This window comes from Pecten maximus, chromosome 18 (assembly GCF_902652985.1).
Source record: "Pecten maximus chromosome 18, xPecMax1.1, whole genome shotgun sequence".
NCBI lineage: Eukaryota > Metazoa > Mollusca > Bivalvia > Pectinida > Pectinidae > Pecten > Pecten maximus.
Window position 1 is genome coordinate 8,926,786 of NC_047032.1, and position 20,611 is coordinate 8,947,396.

Below are 20,611 nucleotides of genomic sequence, written 5' to 3' on the forward strand. Positions count from 1 at the left end.
AAAACACGTTGACACAAAACAGGTCAAGTTTCCTCAAAATAACTTTCTTATTGCGGTAGAAACAGGTTACTCGAACTCATGGCTGTTGTATATGATATTTCTTTCACTGTCGTTATTTATTTTTCCAAAGTTTTGAAAAATAATTAACTCGAATTGAAGAAATACCGTTTATAACAGCCACTTGTTGTGTAACCTCTATTTCTTTCCCAACATAATTGCAACCTAATTAAAATTCTATGTTCAATTTAAATCTGTATACGTGAAATTGAACATAAATCTTAATAAGATGGACATAATTATAAAATGTGTGTTGATATCTCCACATCATAGAAGTATTTGTGTTCATAGCCCAACGTCATAGTAGAATATGACTTTGACCTAAATTCAAGTATAGAGGGTTCAATTATGCTAAGATCTTTAAACCGCTTCTCAATAACCAAGAGACCCAGGGACCTGCTATTTGGCTTGTAGCATGCTTGGGTGAAGGTCTATCAAGTTTGTTCAAATGTTTCATCTTGACAACTATTCAAGGTCACGAGGTTAAACATGTTTGAATATTTGAACGACTGCTACAAAACCAAGGACCAGATATTTGGCATGTAGCATGCCGGGGTAAAGGGCTTCCGAGTTTGTTCAAATGAATTACCTTTGCCTAAATTCAGGATCACAGGGGTCAAATGTCCTACATTCTTTAAACGAATTCATCTCAAAAGCTTAGAAGCCCAGGGACCTGATATTTAATATGTAGCATGCCGGGATGAAGGTCTGTTAAGTTTGTTCAAATAAATTACCTGGACCTATATTCAAACGCAGTATAACTGATGCATTGTATTAGACTTAGGGTAAATGTCTCTCAAATGTGCTTTAACCAATGACCTTGACCTTCGTTCAAGGTTTCAGGGGTCCTTAAACGACTTCTTATTAATGACCCAAGGGCTCAGGGACTTGATATGTGGTGTGTAGCTACCTGGGATGAAGGGCTACAAAATTTGTGCAAATGAATGACCTTGAATTACAAGGTCACAGGGGTCAAATGTGTCAATATTTGAAACATTCATTTTTCTGTTATGAAAGTCTGCAAAATTAAATTAAATAAGACAAACTTAGATAGTGATTCATATGACAATGGTGAAATTACATGTGGCTTCTCATTCCAGCACTGTTTTAACATCCGTATATAGCGATTTATGACGGCAAACTCTTAGTTTACGTGGCAACGGCTCCGAGAAACAACATCCAAACTGCTCATCATATCCACAATATCAATCATATTGGATTTATATTGATACTGTCAGACGAAATACAGCATTACGAAGATGGTTAAACAGTTTTCTGTCTCATAAAGTAAGTAGCTTATATTTCTGGGAAGAAAACCCCAATCTCCCTTCGCGATTGGAACCCAATCCTAACATGTCTTGGTGCGTTAACTTTTTGCACTAAAGCTGTGCCATTCACAGCCTCTGTGGCCGTCTACGGCGTTCTAACTGTCTACCATTGTACTGTCTGTCCCTATTGGATACTTCATAAGAGGCGATTACGTTTATGTTCTTTGTGTGTTTGCCTCGTTCCAGATGTGCCCCTTGGCAATACCTCAGGTTTTGTCTTTGAGTTGGACATTTGTTTTGTAATACACGGTATGTGATCTATTCCGACGCTTTGATATACCAATGTACATGTAATTACCACCGGTTTCGTCTGGCATCGCCTACGTCTTAATAACACAATAGAATTCAGTTTAAGGACGGTGTCCACGAAAACAATGGAGCCACTGGTGGACGTCATAGTTACATCACGCTGAAATACATTACCACACCTGGACATGGACGCGTCACACACAACCTATTCACATAACAAATTCAGACAAGAGGCAATCCCGTCCTTACTGCCAACTCTAAGTCTGAACATAAAAAGCAGAAGTATCATATTCCCAGGACCGTTTTAAAGACTAGTTTGTATCGACCAGGGTTCATAACTTAACCTTCTTGAAAGGGAGGCGTGTTAATCTTAAAGCCAAAAGTGAAGCAGAGGCAAGGGAGACATTAGGAAGAAAGGAGTTGCCTTGAAAGAAAAGGAAGAATGGTCTCTCTACGGATCAGCCTCAGTACAACACAGACAAACACATTTTATTGGTAACATTGATCTACAACTCAAAAGAGAAAGCTTCTTAACAACGTAACAAGTCTAAAACTTCTTTTCGAAATTGTTACCAGATATAAAATATATAAAAAGCTGTTGGTATGTACCATAAGATAGGAGTGACCATAATTTTCATATTAAACTATATACTTGGGTGTACCCTATAACTTTACTTTTTTTTTCTTTTCTTTTTTTTACATTTGTTGCTTGTTTTCTGTTGTTTCGTTTTATGCCCTAGATGACCTTTACCCTGTTGATAGATCATTAAGAATGTAAAAACTAACGAATTAACAACCATACCACAGGGTAGCAGGTGAAATTCTAACGAAAAATGTACAGGGCAGGGTCAACCTCTCGGCGTGCCCCTCCATAATGTAAGGAACTCTATGTAGATGTCTGAACAGCATTACAGACGGTGCAGTTCGTTGTTTGTCGTTCTCTCAGATGCACGCTAAGTCCGCAGGGGTTACAGACTCTTAATAGATGTCTTATGGTGTAATGCCAGTAATAGGAAGGTATTGTACATCGCCTCGCAGTTCATTGATTTGCTTTGTTTTCCAAGAAATAGACATTTAACGGTATTATAGCTTCTTAACACTACGCGTGGGTCTATGTGAGACGGCCATAAACACAGGATCGTACCAGACACACACATGTGATCATCGCCTTAAATAGAAACTTTAAAAAAAGTACAGTTAATGTCGATTAATTTAAGTAAAAATATCATCATACAGATGATTCGCATTCCTAGAAATCCTTATGGTGCTGGTTTTTACTTTGTTTGCATTTCTGTGCCATATATTTTCTCCTGTGTAGTGATCATTTGACGGTAGACTCTTGTTCTAAACTTATCCTCGCGTTAACTACATAAAATACCCCTGTAATAGATTTTAAGGTTAATTAATTACTGTATCCAACAAAAGTTGTCAATAAAGAATTCAGTGCAGTCTTTTACCCTTTTGTATTTCTTCCTTTGCATGTCGTGGAATGTACCAGATACAGATTTTATACTTTAACTGAACATTAGAATCTCTGGTGAATCCTTAAAGTACGCAATTGCGGTAAGGTGCAGTAATTAAATACCCCGTGTTACATGTGCTAATTTGTCTTGTTGTATTCTAGGTAGTTCCTTTCCGGATCACGAATATTCTACACATTTACTTGTTATGTAGCGGAAGCCCAGGTCCCCAACACACGCTTTTAGAAAGTTCCGGGTGAGCACGGTTCTCACGTACCTTAATTTGTTAAAGGTTCCAGAGTACTTTTGTTAATTTTGTTAAGTGACTGAAACTGTAAAAAATCATGATTGAAAGACGATACCACTAGAAAAGCGTAAAATAAAATGATACTTTCCCTTAATTACAAGGATCAAAAGAATTCCAAAGCTTGTTTTGTAAATACTTAAATCAAACCAAAATTATACCATTACAATTCGGTAGGTCATACATACAGGAAATGCATACGTTGCTATTCGTAAGCAGAACGCTGCACGGATTCGTCACACTCCATTCGGCTTTACATTGTTTACAAGCATCACCCGAGATATACAGTGTTTAAAAATCCGTAGAGACATATTTTGTAACCTCATGTATCGCTATATATCTTAAACCCATTTCACGATTTGCAGGAAGAAATAACCGTTTAATGGGTATATAATCTACAATGAGTCAGTATAACGAGTATGGAATTCACAGTTAAAAGTAGTTTTAATGAGTATGAAATCTACAGTTATAGTCGCCTTAATGAGTATGGAATATACAGTTATAGTCGCTTTAATGAGTATAAAATCTACAGTTATAGTCGCCTTAATGAGTATGAAATCTACAGTTATAGTCGCCTTAATGAGTATGGAATATACAGTTATAGTCGCTTTAATGAGTATGAAATCTACAGTTATAGTCGCCTTAATGAATATGAAATATACAGTTATAGTCGCTTTAATGAAGTTGAAATTTACAGTTATAGTCGCCTTAATGAATATGAAATCTACAGCTAATATTCGTTATAGTCGAATTAATAAGTTTGAAATCTATAGCTATTGTCGCTTTAATGAATATAAAATCTACCTTTATAGGTTTGTTATAAGTAGTAGGAAAGTGCCGATTCTGGCGCAGGGTCACCCGCTGCACACCCCTATGTAACCTTTACCACCTACCTGGCACCTCCGATGATGTCAAGGGTAGAGGGGGTTCCCATTGATGACGTATCTGGGTTTACCTAAACAAACCGGAGAGTACCGGCATTCTATAAAATAACATAAGAAGGAGTAGAGATTCTGGTTATAATGACGATGAAGGACATGTTTCTATAATGGCTGCTTTCCGTAAACAATTCGTTTATGCTGGGGTCCTTGCTTGATGTTCACATTAAATCATTCAAGATTTGCAGTAATGGGATGAACTGCTGCTGCTGCCAGGGCAATAAACCACCACCACCATCATCATCATCATCATCATTATTTAATGAGTATGAAATATACAGTAATAGTCGTTTTAACGAGTATGAAATCTACAGGTGTAGTCGTTTTGATTGGTATGAAATCAATAGTTATAGTCGCTTTAATGAGTATATAATCTACAGTTACGGTCGCTTTAATGAGTATGAAATCTACAGGTGTAGTCGCTGTAATTGGTATGAAATCAATAGCTATAGTCGCTTTAACGAGTATATAATCTAGTAGAATAATCTAATAGAGTATGGAGCCTACAGCTGTTATCGCCGTAATGGGGGTGAAATCTACAGTTATAGTTGTTTTAATGAGTATGAAATCTACAGTTATAGTTGTTTTAACGAGTATGAAATCTAAAGTTGTAGTTGCTTTAGTTAGCATGAAATCTACAGTTTTGGTCGCTTAATGGAATATGGAATCTACAGTTATAGTCGCTTTAATGAGTATGGAATCTGAAGTGATAGTCGTTTTAACGATTAGTCCATATTACTTGCCTGTTCCACTTTGTTGTTTGGGTTTTTGTTCGTATTTTATTTTTTTTTATTTTTTTTTATTATTATAATTTATTTTATTTTGTAATTTTATTACGGCTAATCGACAATATTTCGGGCCTGTAAATCCTAACGATTATAATAGCAAATCATCTAGTTGTAAAACGCATCACATCCTATGATAAATATTTAATATTCGTCAATAATCAAACATAAGCGTAAACACATTTTTCGACCAAACGCTTCATATGATGGGCGATAAAGACCTTTCACGGGTCTGTTATATATGGCCATGTCGAAAGAGAAGCATGGCGAGTAACAAACACCCATTTATTATCTCCGTAGCGAAAAACGTAAAGTGCGACTCAATATTATGGATGTTAAATAAATTAGAATGTATTCGCTTATTTTCTTTTAAATGTGATTTATGTGCAAGATCGAATCATACACTTGTAAATTTTATGTTTTATACTCGTGAAGTATGCTGGTAATACTCGCCTAAAGAATCACGTTGATATTACTCGCCTAAAGAATCACGTTGATATTACTCGCCTAAAGAATCACGTTGATATTACTCGCCTAAAGAATCACGTTGATATTACTCGCCTAAAGAATCACGTTGATATTACTCGCCTAAAGAACCATGTTGATATTACTCGCCTAAAGAATGATGTCAAAGCATTGAACTGAGAATCCAAGAATCACAATCTTGGTGTCGTTGAAAGCTTTGTTTAGCTTATTGATAACGCTTTCCCGTCATTTCTTTACGGTTGCGCATTGATTAATTTGTTTTTCTAATAATTAATTAGTTTGCAATAATAATAATACACCTTCATTTTGGTATTATGCGCAGTTCATAAATAATAGTTTATAAAATGTGGGGGGAAAGGGAGGGGCAGTAACTCCCTATATAGACATATATATAAACTTTCTTAGCGAATAGACACAGTTCAGTCACTGAAGAAATGATGTTAAGAATTTTCTGCATGGTCTTTCCAGGACTTATTGTCTATCATTGAAGGTGTTGATGAATCGCATGGGATTCTTTACATAAAGAAGCCATATGGCATGTTTATCATCAAAATAAAATCTAACGGGTCTGGAACTCGAAATAATCTCCGTCTTTCTGATACAATATTATTTGTTAATTGTGAAAATTGGACAAAATGAATACCATTACATCACTTGGGTGAAATGGCGAAGTTTGATAGAGTGTCTGGCTTACCTTCAGTACCCGGTAAAACGCCGTAGTCTATCTTCTCAATTGTTTGTCCAGTTACCAGATGAAATCAGCAACGAACTTATTAATTAAACCAGAAGTACGATCAGTCGAACAAACTCTCCCAATAAATGGTCTTTAGGCTTGAATATCTCTATATAAATATTTCACAGGCGCTGCCGCCATAGATCAACAAATCAAATGTCCATAACGAGGGGAAGGGCCATATTGTGTAGACTACATGTATAAAGATGAATGTTTAAATATGGTTTTACATAAAAAAGACAAGCCATGCATGACAAATGAACAGATTACATCTAGTGTTTGACAGTATGTACGTAACTTTTAACACTCCATACCTTTTAAAATATAGCGATACGCAAAACCGCATCAGCTACAGCACTGTTAACTTAAGTCAGAATTTTCTAATTTTGTTGTAGTAAAAATCTTCACATCTGTCTACTCAGTACATGATACGTGAAACAACGAAGGTGACAATTGATAAAGGTAAACCAAATTGATTTATGAGATATATTTAACAGTAAAAATAACGTATGCATATCTCTCCTTATTCCAGCATAAGATAACCAGTTTTAGGACAACCACAGGTAATTTGTACAGGTAAATATACCTACACAAACATCCACAGGTCTTTTGCAATAGCTCCATATTCCGTTAATAACTTCAATAATGTACCTTGCAGATTTATTCAATGACCTGGCACAGTAATTATGGTCGTAAATAGACAAGTTCCCTTTCTCACGATTCCTTTCCCCGTGGAAAAGACATTTTGCTTTGATATCTAACATAATGTGATTATAGATGTACCGTATGGCTGATTGATGTATTCAAGTCCGAGATTGTCAGTGGATAATGGACAACGCTGCGTTACCCCAGGGAAACCTTGGTCCCGTAAAAATTACAAAAGAGGGTCACTCTCGGCACACGCTTTAATGGAAAGTCAAAAGAAGTGGGGATAGAAACCTAAGTCCCCGAGGTCTGCCGAGTTTTAGGCTCTGCCGGTAGGCTTAAATCACCCCTTCCCCCTCCCCTAGGTTTGGTCGAGTTTCCCTTTGGGATTTTTTCTCTGCTAGTAGACTGTTCTGTTCTGTTGTTTTTTTTGTATACACTTACAATCTCCGTTGTTTGAACAGAGCTAATTAGACGGAGATTAAGAAAAAGCATAGCCCGAGTTTCCTCTGGCCCTGACATCATGTCCGCGACCTACATAGTTAGCAATATGGCGTCGAGTCAAGTATGAAATTTTGATTAGCGTAAAGCGAGGGTCTATACGGACGGAATAAAACACCTAGATGGGACTAAATGGGTGTTCTGGGGTAAATAAATATCTCATTTATCCATATATGTAAGGTAGGTGTTATGTCACACCCGATTTTACTGTATTTGCACCAAATTCTTCGCGACACCAAACGGTGTCGGAGAATTCCACGTTTTCATATAGCAGTGCGCTCTGGCCCTACACCAGACATGGTGCCAGGGCCAGAGGAAACTCGGGCTAGGAAAACAGAGACAACAGTCTTTTTTCACTGCTATGAAGAGATTTATTTATAAATATATCTATTTTTTTCTATTTTTCTATGCACCATAAATATGATGGATTATTTCTATATGACTTAGAAATGCCCGGGGTTAACATGATACACATCATTGAAAGGATAGTGATCGTGATAGTGAGGATGCTGATGATGTGGATGAATTTGTCGACGTGTACCAATAGCTAGTTGTCAATTAGTACATTTGCCAAACTATTTATACAAGTGTAAAGTTTTCCTATGAAAAGGTGATATTGTGATCTGGGTGGGTTGTCGTAATACCGTACCCAGGTGTGATATGTCAGTGTGATAGCACTATAAATCGTCCGTCATTTGACTCGGTATTCTTGAGCACCATCTTGAAATGACCTAGCTGTGTTTATAGTTTCAAAGCCAAACTGGTTAAATCATCGGGTTCGTTCACCGTCCCTTTTATATTTCATGATATTTTAACATGTCTCAGGACCAATTCGATTTTCCTGACTTCCAATAAGTTTGACTCCTCGCATCGTTGACGACTCCTAGAGGGACGACGCAGCTGTATGGTGGAGTTTTAGATCCATTATCCAGTATAGCATCCCTAACTACATTCTTCTTTGGTCCAAAGCATCACTGATGAGTCCTAAAGAACGAAAAGCTGTAGAGTACAGCCTTTTCTACTAATTAAGGCATGGTTTAAAGTTCTACTGACGTCACATGCTTTTTGTGCATTCTTTAGGATTGCCAAGAGTTAGACCCGTGGTTTGTGGGTGGTAAGCTATGTTAAATGACTTAAATCAAGTGTAGTAAGTGCCCTGCTTGAGGACTTAACGTCCCGAAGTCTATGTGTAGTAAGCGCCCTGCTTGTGGGCTTAAAGTCCCCGATGTCTATGTGTGGTAAGCGCCCTGCTTGTGGGCTTAACGTCCCGAAGTCTATGTGTGGTAAGCGCCCTGCTTGTGGGCTTAAAGTCCCCGATGTCTATGTGTGGTAAGCGCCCTGCTTGTGGGCTTAACGTCCCGAAGTCTATGTGTAGTAAGCACCCTGCTTGTGGGCTTAACGTCCCGAAGTCTATGTGTGGTAAGCGCCATGCTTGTGGGCTTAAAGTCCCCGATGTCTATGTGTGGTAAGTACCCTGCTTGTGGGCTTAACGTCCCGAAGTCTATGTGTGGTAAGCGCCATGCTTGTGGGCTTATAGTTCCCGAAGTCTATGTGTGGTAAGCTCCCTGCTTGTGGACTTAACGTCCCGAAGTCTATGTGTAGTAAGCGCCCTGCTTGTAGGCTTAACGTCCCCGACGTCTATGGGTGGTAAGCACCCTGCTTGTAGGCTTAAAGTCCCCGAAGTCTATGTGTGGTAATTGCCCTGCTTGTAGGCTTAACGTCCCCGACGTCTATGGGTGGTAAGCACCCTGCTTGTAGGCTTAAAGTCCCCGAAGTCTATGTGTGGTAATTGCCCTGCTGCTGGACTTAAAGTCCCCGAAGTCTGTGGGTGGTAATTGCCCTGCTGTTGGACTTAAAGTCCCCGAAGTCTGTGTATAGTAGGACTCAAGCTGGTGGTCTTAAAATCATTGAAGTCTATGTATAGTATAAGCGAAGTTAATGTGTAGTAAGTTAGACTCTGCAGGACCTCGATTCCCAGATGTTTATCGGTCGCAAGCGCCCTGCTAGTGGACTTCAAGTCCTTACTAGAGGATGTTATACTTTTCTAGAGAACACAGAGTTCCCGGGGTTTGTCGAGTGTTAGACTTTTTTAGAGTACACAGAATCCTCGGTGTTTGCCCAGTGATCCAAAGGTTTGCCGAGTGTTCCCGATGTTTGCCGAGCGTTAGTCTTTGCTAGAAGACACGGAGTCCCCGAGGTTTGTCGAGTGTTACCATGCATTCCAAGTTTACAATCGGATGAATTGTGTCTTTTCAGTTCATTTACTGGCGTTTACCAGAATCAACTGGAAGTTGTTGTTTTTATTATTCTTTAAGTGACTAACTTAATCTTATAACGCGACACGGGAAAAAACATACAAAAAGAACAGTTTGGGCTTCCCTCAAACACACACGGATTATGTTGCCGAAGTACACATACATATGCAGGTGACCAAATTGTGTAGTCACACACCAGCTAGACCTATCACTAATGTCGGTATATCAATTATTTTGTAGAGAAGCCAGTGGCAAGAAAAAATAAGGCCTACTTATTTGACACCTTCCCTGCAAAGAATAGATCCAAACCACACAGCACATAAGTTGGGGATGTAATAAAAATATCGTTTATAATGAAGAACATGAATGTGCCCTACAGCCAGAACCAGTCCGGGTTTTGTATTTCTAAATTCAAAGTATTATATTCATTTTCAGGTTTTTATTTGAGATTGTAACTGAAAAGAGCAATCGCTTTTGGGTATAACTACTGAAAGTTTCTATAATCAAGGATTTAAAACATAAAAAGAAATGATGATGGAAGATCATTTCACAGGCTTACGCACCGAATGGCATTTTCAAGAAATGTCTTTGGCTGGTTAACCACTGCACCACCTGGGTTTTTTTTTATGTCGTAGTGACGAACAGATCAATATCGTGATATAATCGTAGTGATAGATCATCTCAAATTATATGAACAAGTATATCGCAAAGTGCATGTGACATGATGTAGAATACAATTCTCTATCAAATTATCCAATAGGATAGGCAAAACAAAAAACAGCACATGTATGCACATACAAACAAAGGATTACATATATTTATAGATTTATCATAAACTTTATCCGTTGTGAATACATTTCAAGACTACTCCCAATATCACGGATTATCATTATATATTTACATTTACACTGCAGCCCCACTATATAATTTAATTTTGCTTGTAACAAGCATTTTTATTGGCTTAAAAAATTATGTTATCATCTCATAGCATAAAAAAAATAAAAGGAACTACACATGTACTTTCAGTTATACCGGAAGTTGACTGTGACGTCAGCGGAGTAATCGTTGTTCACGGGATTCTGTATTTATCGATGTGTTTTTAAATATCTGGAGCAAAATAAAGATGTTAAACTTAATGAAAATGTTTCTTATCGTTGTTAATTAAATTATAAGGGTTAACTGTAATATTTTTTTTACGTTATTGAGTAATAACACAAAAAACTGGGGTGTACTCTTTTCATAAACCGCTTGCGGTTTATTCAGAGTGCACCCCAGTTTTTTGTGTTATATCTCAATAACGTAAAACAAATATTACAGTTAACCCTTAAATAACTTTACCAAGTTCACTTGGAAGTTATGAGTCCATAACTTCCAAACTTCCAAATCTTTATTATGACGTCATTATTATAGTGACGTCATAATTGTAACGTCGGCGATAACGAAAGATGGCTGTTGAAAAGGCTGTTCCGTCTTTGACGATAATAATTTGTTTATTCATTATCAGAGTAAAATTCCTAGATATAGTCTTTCAAATTCGTTGTCAAATGTAAATATAAGCATTGAACTGCTTTCATTTGGAAGTTATGGGCTGATGAATGCCAACTGGACAAAGGCAAATTTAATGCAGCACGTTAGCGCTTCATGTTGAATTTGCCTTTGTCCAGTTGGCATTCATCAGCCCATAACTTCCAAATGAAAGCAATTCATTGCTTAAATGTATATCATTTATATAATTATTCTAATGATTTATATTCTAGTTCCGCCAAAACTTACTCACAATTCATTATTAATGTACAATCCAATTTACATCTCGCCGCCACCCACGTGTCGCCGGTATGACACGTACACGTAAACAGGTAACACGCGGTAGGGATTTGCACGTGCAAATCACAGCTCATCACGCCACCTATTGGCACTGCATAACGGCGAGAAAATAATTTCTCCCTAATTCCTACCCGTGAAACGGTTCAAATTATATTGATATAAAACCTTTAGATCATCTACATTTGACATATATATTATATATAATTACCCATTGTTTATAACCGAGTTGTTGATTGACGAAAGGCTTTAACGACTTGTTTTCCACAGTTAATGTAAAGCTGTAGTAACAACTGTGTTCGGGATGACATTCCAAGTTGATCATAGTCATGGACATACTATGTACATTGTACAATACGCTTAGCAGATCGTTGTATTTAAATTACCATATGATGATTACAGATAATAAAGAAAGCTGCTGCCTCAACTCAGAGTATATACCATACCATAGTTTGCCCCAAAATAGGCTTTAAATCCCAGTGTGTTTCGAAACGCTACGAGGCGATGCAGCCAATATGGCGGCGATTTCGATGTCACCAGGCACTGAGGGCCCTAGATGGGTTTCAGAATGAGGCACTACGATACTTCCGGGCATGGGTGATATTAGGTAAGATATATTTACAAGTCTCTGCTCAACTTTACTTCGAATTAAATAGTGACCTTGAAATGTTGACTTATCTAGTCCTTAAACCAATTTACATGTTGACAATTAACACCGGCCTTCGGTCGTGCAGTAGAGCTCCTAAAAATGTCAACCGTGGTCTGATGTGTTTCAGACTTCGCGTAAGACTTACAACACCATTTACACAGCCCCCGGCTTGATCGATTTCCTATGAAACATTAGAGTAAGATTTACGAGACAATCTACACACGTCACTGCGAGATAGAGTTTTTTTTATTTATCTACATACATCAAAATAATGTATATGAAACATAAGAGTAAGTCTGGCAACACAATCTGTAACACACTGCCTTATACAGTTTTTATCTATCTATACGAAACATTACGTAAGGCTTACGACTCAATCTAAACAACCTATATAGCTACTGTCTGATAGAGTTCCCATTCGTCACTGAAACATTAGAGTAAGTAAAACTTGCACTAATTATAATTATTTATGGAGTTTTATGTACACTCTGACACTGAAACATATCCGTCTCAAAGTAGATCACACATAGCCTTGGTTACCTGGCCTTTAGCAACCTGCCTGTCTTTCAACTCCCTGTGGAGCACACAGCCAAAGCCGTCAATTCGGCGCAAACACGTGACATTTCTGGCATGGCACTTCCACTTACTCCCAGCTGAGAAAAGTATTTGTTCAAGGATACAACACACCCCCGTGCCGGGACTTTAACAAGAGACCCTTCGGTTTGGGTCACGTAGACCTGGTTCCTATAGCTAGACCACCTCAAAATTTCTAAACATGGGTTCATACGTATATATATCAGATATACACGTCTTTGATCAGATCCTTAAAAGGCCGATGAAATAATGTCACAAATCTTTGGATTATAGAACATCATGCTTGCAACACCATTCTTCGATTTATTTTTATTTGTTTCAATTTATCTACGAAACATAAGGTTAAGTAAGATTTACGATACCAGTCACCACCTGCTCTCGAAACCTTTGTTTCACTGCATCAATAATGTACAGTTGTATGTATTTAAGCTTGTATTGAGTACAACATCCCGCCTAACCGGATTAAGGTTCCCGCTGATAACATATTGTGTCGGCGACATTAACAGTTTAATGAGAACATTCATGCCAAAACTTCCGCATTTAATTCGATCAATAAACATTATCGGACTACATTGTAAACCACTAAGAAGATTGCACTTAAACTTTAATCAGCTGTTTACGGACAGACAGATAAACGGCTGACCGGAAGGACGAACGGATGGACGCAGAAGGTATTCCCAAACAAATCCGACGAAATAACGAAGGATAAAGTAACGAGGAGGCCATATCAGTTTTAGTATCTAGCATAAATTCGCCATTAAAACGCACAAACGACTACGTGGTTTTAGCGAATATTCATGTATATATATAGCTGATGGCTAGTTGCGCTAAGGGATGAAGCTCAATAAAATGTGCGAACAAGAGGCCCGATAGACTTTATCGCTCACCTGATACTATTCTTTACTAACATGAGAAAATATATCTCATCAATATGATAAATATACAATTTCATATAATACAATTCATGTTAGCTCGGGTAGTGTAATCAATGTGGCATATGAAATTATAACATGCAAAATGTAATATTTATATTTCCACTCAATTCAGACTCAATGAACCTACCACAGTTAACTCGAGTCATTTTTCAATGGACTATATCAAGTCTAGCGTAGGAATACATTTGTCGAGCTTGGACTATATTTTTTTAATTCCTTTTCAAAAGTGATCATATTTATATGAAATAAATTATTTTAAAACTAATATTTGTTTTAATTCGCTATTAAGTTTGTTCACGAAAGAAATCCTAAAAGTATTAACCATATGTAAACGAAGAGTGATTACGTACATTTCGGTAAGTTCTGTGGTAGACTTGCACAAGTCCCTATTTGTCAAAGACAAAATATTGTACAAAATATAAAAAAAAATATATAAATATAAGGATTGAATAATGTTATGTTGAGGTGTATGGGGGTATAAACCTCAATAGGTCTTGAGACAAATTTTATGAACTGCGTATGGATCAAACTACTGGTTACTAGAAGCCGTCAGAGTAGAGCGTAGTAAACATGCATGAAATATAAACTTGTCCAGTTACTTAATTCTTTGACAGTATGAGTCGATAAATTGATTAACTTATAGACAGAGGGTCTTACCCAATAGTGTGGTTTTATGTATTTTATTTTTATTTTGTTGAAAGAAGGACATTTAAGAATGAAATGGAATTCATCTCCTACGTCATTTTTACAAAAACAGAGACAAAATCTTAATTGTGAGTAACTACTAGTCCGGGTTTCCTCTAGCCCTGACACCCGACATGGTGTCTGGGCCAGAGAAAACTCTGGCTAACTTAATTACGTAAATGTGGGGTTTCCATCAATTTTAATCTCCAATACGGGTCGTCCTATAGATTCTTTTATTTTACACTTGGAAACCACTCACCGGTACATTGTGCCATCAAAGTTGGTCCCATTGGCTATAATTAACCCAAATCAATCGATGATGCACTTGACTAATTAACTAATTACGTAACTTAATTACTAAAGAACGCAGATTGTCACAAAACAGATAAAAATGATTTTAACAAAATAGAAAAGGTTTGAACCATAAACTTAATACAAAAATACTTAAATATAAAAGCTTTTGGTTTTGATGAGTATCACCCAAATGACTTGTTGAACGTCAGATTGCATATTCTACCATGTTTGCTATGCAACGCCAGTTTTGATTGGTTTAAAACCATGTATAATTTTTCAATAATACACGTTCGTGCCAATAATACACGCTCGTGAGTCACGGCTGTTACAATTTTATATATCTAAAATTCACCCGTTTCATAAAAGGCTACTGTAGCCGAGTGGGCTAATGGGTTAGTCTTTCAATAAATTCGAATCCTACGGAGCCCCCCCCCCCCCCCCCCCCCCCCCCCCTTTTTTTTTTTTTTTCCGGAATTTTCAAAATCAATGCCATATGATAGATGCTTTTGATCGTAGTACTGTATTGCCTGTATATTTCATCAACAAATAATGCAATACTCAAGAAATAAATTACAAGGTTTTCTCGGGGTTTCTTTGCTGTTTTTTTCTATTAGAAAGAGGTCGATCTCAGAACTAAACAGTACACGGTAGAATAGAAATAATCAACTTTGACTCGTGTATTGTTGCAGGATATACAACGAGGACGAGGATATTTTGCAATTAAATTAATAACGAAGGCCGCAGGAATATACACGAATCATCGTTAATTATTTCTTAAGCATACCACCCTGTTCCACTTCAAACCTTAATGTATACATGTGCCTTTACACATAAGTAATGCCGACATAGGGAGGCCACGTTTTTAAATGACCATCGTTGTTAATTATAATTTAAAATATTTTATTATCAAATCGCTTTTATCCTATATATAGAATTGTGTTTATCGGAGTCTTTAAACAGGCTATATAGTACCGTTTTCATAATGAGAGATAGGTGTGTAAGTGCGGGTTGTGAAGTTGTCTTTTCGAGAGACATTAAAACCAAGAAATCTGACAAGCATAAGAAAGCAGGGAGTCTTCCTTTAATCTGCGTTTCTACTCTCTCGATGATGCAATTATTTCACATTGTTCGTCCTCTACTGACACCAGTATTTATACTCCAAAACCACGAGGAAGCTCCACTGTTTTTCTGGGTAAAAGTGAAGACAGACATATCACGGAAACAATGTTCACCTCTTTTTAACATGTCATTTTTTTTTGGCAGGCGGGCGACTGTCATACTTTAAAGAACATATATACTTTATTTCTTCTGATCAAAAGCTCCAGAGAATCTCTTACTCTGGCCAGAAAGAAGCGGAACTTTTTGAAGTTCATGAGCATAGCCCTGCCTGATCGTTACCTTCTGGACACAGTAGTACCTTTTCCTGGAAGCGATAATGACGCGAAAATTACAAAAGCCATTGTAGATAGTCTCTCCTGGCCAGAGAAAAATGACAATGTCAATGTTTAGGGATGTTTTGCCAGATCTGAAATCACGTGGTTTGACAATAAAGATGCAGTCTTATCTAAATCCCGGGCAGACCCAACTTGACGACCTGCAAGCTAACATTGATAGATCCATACCTAAATCGAGTTGGGTAGTTGAGGCATATCACGGACGCTTCAAGCAATGACTGTTTTTCAAAACACAACTTACCTCAAACTATTTTATTGGTGTCATCGAGGTCCGAATGGAACCCGGGGACCCATATATGTTTGAACACCAGAGCGAAACGCAAAGGAAATAGCGTACGAGGTGTGCCAGATCTTACATGTACCAGAAAGGCCAAGTCACTATTTGTCAAACTAGATGCCATTGCGGATAATTAACTTTCCAAGGTTAGACATGGAAGGCATAGACATTAATCTGCTGTGGCACATACCAAATATCACTGGCAGCTGGCTTCATCGGTGAGCACCTCAGTGACGATGGTGACTATGAGATCGGATCCATCGGCACTCACGGGACATTGAACGATGTCAGATCCACTCGAGGCATAAAAGGAGTGTAATGTACAATGTCTGGATCCAGCACGACAGCTCAGACACCATCAATCCCATAACGGATTATTATTGCCAGTGTCAAACCGGACAGAGAACCATGGGGGTTAGCCCGAGTTTCCTCTGGCTCTGACACCACGTCTGGTGTGTACCAGACATGGTGGCAGGGCCAGAGGAAACTCGGGCTACATGGGGGGTCTGTGCCCACGTAGCCAGTATTCTATACTATTTACCTGTAGGATACTACATGCACTTCGGACCCAGTAAGCATTTGCATCGAAAAAGTCAAAAGGATTAAGACCAACCTCAAGTAATGTAGATATTGCTACCAAACGTCATCTTCCAGGAATAAGTTAGGTACGGTCGACTTAGACATTTAGAACTACGATGTAGACAAATACTGACATGGCCAATAAGATTTTAGGAAGAGGAACCATATTGGATTCCAGATTAGATGGTTTAATGCGTAATCCAACATAAATCTATCGTGTATCGTTCTTGTCAGAAGACTGATTCAGCTGTTGTAAGACCATTAAATATTTGTGGTTATCAGGGAACATGGCAGCCATTTTGAAAGTGGAAATTTCACTTTAGTTGGTTATTAATGTAGGTTTCATTCCCCGGGTACTATAGAAACCAAGTATAAACATTTTATTTCAGTTCACATCACAATGTTTCAATGCAAAACAGATTTTCCCCTATGCTCGAACTTGTATTTCTTTTAAAAATCACAAAGCAATATTGTCAATCAATTTCAATTACTTTGCACAAACCTCCTAATTACTATGTTTGGGCCATTTATTTTATACTGTTTGGGGATGTTTTTAGCACATTATTACAAATTAATTAAGAATGGACTGTAACAGAAAGTTGTATTTTTGACCTTCAGAAAAAATGGCTCAATGTAAAAAGAGCATGTCCATCACGTTTTATCTTCTGTTCCAAAAGTTTTCAGAATTGTAACTTCTTGCTTTGCATACATGATATCTGACATGTTAATATCAAATATGTTTATACAATGTATTTAATTTTTTCCAACTAAATGAAGAATTGATATTGTAACATTTTCCCCTAAAACCATACTTTTTTCATGTTTGGCACAAAAAAAGGTGTTATACTATATAAACATTTTGTATAGTATTTAAGGGTTTACTGTAATATTTTTTTACGTTATTGAGCAATAACACAAAAAACTGGGGTGTACTCTGAATAAACCGCAAAGCGGTTTATGAAAAGAGTACACCCCAGTTAACCCTTATAATTTAATTAACAACGATAAGAAACATTTTCATTAAGTTTAACATGTTTATTTTGCTCCAGATATTTAAAAACACATCGATAAATACAAAATCCCGTGAACAACGATTACTCCGCTGTCGTCACAGTCAACCAATTTTTATGTTATGAGATGATAACATAATTTTTTGAGCCAATGAAAATGCTTGTTACAAGCAAAATTAAATTATTCTTGCTTATGTACATGTTTGTAATTAAAATGCCTATTTTTAAACGTAGAACTGCGAAGGCTGCCAATAGCACATACAAGATCTCGTATTTGCTTCTAAGATTATTTTGAAACCCTACTTTATACTTGATCATAGGTACTGTAGGGGCCGCGGTGGCCGAGTGGTTAAGGTGTCCCGACACTTTTATCACTAGCCCTCCACCACTGGGTTGCGAGTTCGAAACCTACGTGGGCCAGGTACCGACAGTAGGCCGATGGTTTTTCTCCGGGTACTCCGAATTTCCTCCACCTCCAAAACCTGGCACGTCCTTAAATGACCCTGACTGTTAATAGGACGTTAAACAAAACGAAACCGAAATACTGTAGCTGTCCGCCACAGCACACCACTGGCCCAGTATTACAGGGAGTTGGCACGAATTCCCAACCCACGGTCCATAAATGTGTGTATTATAGTATCATACATATGGATCGTGGGTTAGGAATTCGTGTCAAGTTCCTGTGCCCAGTATCATGATTATTGGTTTCTTGATTACTGAGAGGCTGTTTTTAAGCATTAAACTGCTTTCTTTGGAAAGTTATTGTCTAAGAATTCTCACTTGATTGCAGACAAATCAAAATCCCAACAGCACTACAGACAAACCGAATAACGCGCGTTAACGCGCCATGATAAAATTGTCTGCAATCCTCTGATAATTATATAGGACAATAATTTTCCGGTGAAGGCACTTTAATACCTTTATTTCCGTTTTAAATCAAAGTTTTTCTTATAATCAATCTGTAACAGTGTAATTACATTCCATAGTCAAATCTCACGCTGTCAATGGGATCTATTCTTGCGACGTCACGAAGTTCTCAGCAAAACAAAATAGTTCGTAGAAATTAACAGTCCCCAATTTAATATAATTAACATTTTTATCAATATATTTCACCCCGAGTATACAACAGAACAACATAAATTGTTGCTAGTTAATTCTTCCATCTGTTTTTATTTTTTAGTCCAGCAGCGCGGATTTTCGTACACTGAATATGGTGACGTCAGACAAAACGACGTTATTTTAGTGACGTCATGCAGTAACATAGTTCTTCATATCACTACACCAACAGGATTTATGTCTGATAAGTTTCTACGCGTGTTTATTGTTCGGTTAGGTGATATAATTGACATGCAGAGCATATGGAAATGTCTTTAACTTATTTGATGTACATGTACGTGACCTTGAAGTAGATCAAGGACATCATTTGAACAAACTTTGCAGTCCTTCATATCGGCATGCTGCTTGCATAATATCTAATCGTGACCATGGCTTTGTTTGTCGTTAAGATTTTCACATTTAACTGCTGTGACCTCAGAAATAGGTCAAAGTCATTCAACTTAATATACTTGAGTTTCCCTTTATATCTGCATGTTACTGTCCCAATAGCATGCATAACCCATGGCATCTTAGTCATTTGACTTATTAATTTAAAAGTAGGACAAGGTCAGTTATTTGAACAAACATGATAAAGTTATTTCTCTTTTTTTTTGGTAACATTCTGTAACAAGATTACAGACCTTCGAACCTAAAAGCAATCCCAAGCAAGCACTTCCAGTAAGAAAGCAATACATCGAGTTTGCGTTTGATTGGCCCAAGGGATCTCAAGTTATTTTCTATTTATAGTAATAATGACATTTGACTTTTGAACCTGAAAACCAATCTAAGCAAGCACTTTTTGCAAGGAAGCACTGTATGAAGTTTGAGCCTAATTGGCTAAGGAAAACTCGAGTTATCGCATTGATTTTTTTTCTATTTATAGTTACAGTGACATTGACCTGCAAACGTGAGGAGCAATCCCAAGCAAACAGTTTTGATAATGAAGCACTTACAAAGTTTGAGGTTGATTTGCCCACAGGATCTCAAGTTATCGCACGGAAACCATTGTGCGGACTTTCTATTTATAGTAACAATGACCTTTGACCTTTGAACCTGAAAAGCAATCTAAGCAAGTACATGTACTTTTGGTAAGGAAGCACTGTATGAAGTTTGAGCCTGATTGGCTAAGGAAAACTCGAGTTATCACATGGAAACAAATTTTCTATTTATAGTAAAAGTGACATTGACCTTTGACCTTCTTTCCTGAAAAGCAATCCCATGCAAGAACTTTTGGTAAGGAAGCACTGTATGAAGTTTGAGATGGATTATTCCAAGGGAACTCAAGTTTTCGCACGGAAACTATTGAGTGGACGACCCGCCGTCGCCAGTGATACCAAACTGTCGCCTTTTTCAGGCGACACAAAAATGTGATTTCTCTATAAAATCTATAGTTAAGTTTTGCCCCTCCCCAGGGGAGCACCCTAAGACCCTTCCATCTATGAAGAGTGTCTGATTACACCATATCTGAGAGTAGAGAT